General features: G+C 42.5%; 1 pseudogene across 1 annotated transcript; it reads left to right on the top strand.

Moving 5' to 3' along the window:
* The first annotated feature begins 407 nt into the window (after window positions 1–407).
* LOC311601287 (small ribosomal subunit protein eS6-like) lies at window positions 408–1,085 on the top strand (annotated as a pseudogene). The gene has a single exon. The product of its transcript is annotated as a small ribosomal subunit protein eS6-like (transcript).
* The last annotated feature ends 2,754 nt before the right edge of the window (window positions 1,086–3,839 follow it).

Below are 3,839 nucleotides of genomic sequence, written 5' to 3'. Positions count from 1 at the left end.
TGGTAGTCTACATTTTCTACAAAAAGATGAAGAGCCACTGGCAATTAATATCTGCTAAGAGAGGGAGAACCAGTCTTTTTTAGGTATGATGCCCCAGTTAGGTTATCCAGTCCCAAGTGGTCATCCCTAAACACTTGTACATGTGAGTGACACTAAATACATTCAACAGAAATTTTGAAAATTAGGGATGTCTTGGAAATTTTGAGACATGCAACTATGGCCTTAACTTTTAAAAACTGGAAGAAAGAGCAACCACTGACAAACTTGATTCAGATCTCAGGCAAGATTGTAAAAGATATTATTATTAGATTGATAAGGTTTAGCAGTGTGCATTATAAGATCAAAATAAGAGAAGTATAAAAATTTGGAAGATGACTCTTTTCTGTCCTTTAGGTGGACATACCAAGATGAAGCTGAATGTCTCTTTCCCAGTCACCGACTGTGAGAAACTTAGAGTTAGACAATGAATGCAAGCTCTGTACTTTCTACGAGAAGCACATGGTCACAGAACTAGCTGCTGATGCTCTGGAAGAAGAGTGGCAGCATTATTCCATCTAAATCTGTGTCAGGAGCAACAAATAGTTTTCCCGGGAATAAAGGTGTCTTGACCCAATGCAGTGTGTACCTGCTCTTAAGTAAGGAGCATTCTTGTTACAGAGCAGGGAGAACTGGAGAGGGGAAGCATGGGCCTATTCACGGATGCATTGTGGATGCCAAGCTGAGTGTTCTCAACTCCTTCATTGTAAAAGGGGAGAGAAGGGTATTCCTGGCCTGATAGACATTATTATGCCTTGGCAGTTGGGGCCCCAAAGAGATAGCAGGACCTGAAAAGCTTCAATGTCTCAAATGAAGATGACGTCCACCAATACGTTGTCAGAAAGCCTTTCCACAAAGGTGAGAAGCCCAGGTCCAAAGCACCCAAGATTCAGCATCTTGTCACTCCAAGTGTCCTGCAACACAAATGCTGGTGTATTGCTCTGAAGAAACAACACACTAAGAAAAACAAGGAGGAAGCAAATAACTGGACAGAACCACTAGCACATGAGTCTCTGCAAGAGAGACAGCCACATTCCAACCACATCTAGGTACCTCATAAAAGGAGGACTAGGTAGTAATTGTCTTGTGCTTAACATTCCATTTGAAATCATCTCTGTAAATTTTATTTATGTTGTATTATGTGTCAGAATTTTATTCAGTTTTAAGAATTAGTAATATTCTATTTCGTGTGCATACTGGATCTATCTATCTATCTATCTATCTATCTATCTATCTATCTATTGCTGATGAATACATGTTTTCATACTTTAACTATTGTTAACAATGCCACTATGAACATTTATGTGCCAGCATTTCTTTGAGACCTTGCTTTCCATTTTTTAAAAAAATATATACTCAGAAGTTGAATTGCTGGATTAGATGGTAATGATAGGAAATGTCATGTGATAAGTCTATATCAAAGGCATTCACACTGACAGAAGCTGATACATATAAAACAAAGTCTTAAAACCCACCTTCTATTATAATCATTGCCATAATGGCACTGCATCTCACAGAATGTGGTTGCTCTGATATCATTAAAAGTACTCTAGTAACGATAATGTGATATTTCTCTGCATGTTAGTTTCTCTCCATTTATTTATTTATTTAATCACTTTACACCCAGATTGCAGCCCCCTCCCTCCTCTCCTCCTAGTCCCACCCCACATCTCTCTCATCTTATTCTCCCCTCCTTCCTCTCAGAGAAAGGGAGGCTCCCAAGCAGCACCAATCCATCCTGGTATCTCAAATCACAGCAGAACTAAGCACATCATCTCCCACTGGGGAGTGACAAAGCAGCCCAGCCAGAAAAAAAGTGAACCAAGGGCAGGTACAGATTCAGAGACAGCTCTGCTCTCATTGTTAGGGGACCCACATGATGACCTTGCTGCACATCTGCTACATATGTGTAGGGGGTCTAGGTCAAGCCCATGAATGCTCTTTGATTGGTGGTTCATTCTCTGTGAGCTCCCATTGAGTCTATAGGTCTTCTTGTGGTGTCCTTGACCCCTCTGGCTCCCTCTATCCTTCATCCCACTCTTCTGCAGCACTCCCTGAACTATGCCAATTGCTTGGCCTTGAGTCTTTGCATCTGTCTCCATCATCTGAAGGGCGAAGCCTCTCGGAAGACACTTATGCTAGACTGCTGCCTGCAAGCATAGCAGAGTATCATTAATAGTAACCGTGTAATCTCAGAGTTGTTTTGAGTTGCATTTCACTGGTTATTAAGGACTTTGAGCATTTCTTTAAGTGTTTCTCCTCTATTTGATATTCCTGTGTTGAGAATTCTGTTTAGCTCTGTACCCCATTTTAAAATTGGATTATTTGGCTTGGTGGTGTTTGATTTCTTGAGTTCTTTATATATTTTGGGTATTAGCCCTCTGTCAGATGTAGGGTTGCTGCAGATCCTTTCCCAGTCTGTAGGCTGTCCCTTTGTTCTGTTGACAGTGTCTCCTGCCTTACAGAAGCTTTTGAGTTTCACGAGGTCCCATTTATTAATTGTTGACCTTAAAGGCTGAGCTATTGGTGTTCTCTTCAGGAACTTGTCTCCTGTGCCAATGAATTCAAGGCTCTTTCCCACTTTTTCTTTTAATGGATTTAGTGTGTCTGGTTTAATGTTGAGGGCTTTAATCCACTTGGACTTTAGTTTTGTGCAGGGTGATAAATATGAATCTATTTGCATTTTCTACATGTAGACATGCAGTTAGTCCAGCACCATTTGTTGAAGATAGTATTTTTTTCCATTGTATGATTTTGGATTTTTTTTGGTCAGAAAACAAATATCCATAGGTGTGTGGGTTTATTTCTGGGTCTTCAATTTGATTCCAGTGATCAACCAGCCTATATTTATGCCAGTACCATGCCACTTTTATTGCTATTGTTCTATATACAGCTTGAAATCAGGGATGGAGATTCCTCCAGAAGATCTTTTATTGTCCAGGATTATAGTGGATATTAGCCTAACATAGAAGTCCTCTGAGAAACTCCACCCAGTGAGGGTTCTGAAATGATACTGGGACTTGCAGCTGTACCCTGAGAGGAGAGCTGAGAGTTGTATGGAAGAGTTGGGTGGATGAAAAGACCCTGAGGGGTCAGGAGCTCCACAGGGAGACCACCAAGCCTAGTGGATCTGGATCCAGAGAGGCCTGAACAAACTGATCCACCAACCAAGGACTATGCATACAGAGTACCTAGACCCCCTGTTCAGATGATGCTGATGAACAGCTCATTCTTCATGTGTGTGAGGATGGGGGAGAGAGTGGACTGCCTCTGACAAGAACTCTGGTGCCTGCAATTTGATCACTCCCCCTTGGCAGGGAGTCCCTGTGGGCACACAGAGGAAGGGGATGCAGGCTATACTGGTGATGCCTGATAGACTGTGATCACATGGTCGGAGAGGTATAGGGCAGAGGAGGGAGGAAGGGTGGGAACTGGAAGATAAGATCGAGGGGATAACACCTGGGATGCAATGTGAATAAATTATAGTAAATAAATAAATAAATAAAAGAGTAGTGACATTGGTCTGCCCTCTCCTGTGGGGTGGGTCTCAAACTGTGCAAGTCACTGATTTGTCATTCCCTCAATCTCTGTTTCATCTTTGCCCTTACACTTCTTGTAGACAAGACACATTTTGCGTTCTAAGGTTTTATGTGTGGGTTGGTGCCCCCATCCCTGTGCTGGGAGTCCCATCTGGCTACAGGAGGTGCTGACTTCATTCTCCTTAACACCTGTTGCTTGGAGCCTCGGCTTGGGTCACCATAGCCTCCCAGGAGTCTCCCTGGTTCCAGAGATGCCCCCTCCCT

This window comes from Acomys minous (assembly GCF_964271855.1).
Source record: "Acomys minous genome assembly, chromosome: 7".
Lineage (NCBI taxonomy): Eukaryota > Metazoa > Chordata > Mammalia > Rodentia > Muridae > Acomys > Acomys minous.
The sequence above is the reverse complement of the archived record's forward strand: the minus strand, read 5'-3'. Positions and strand labels throughout refer to the sequence as shown.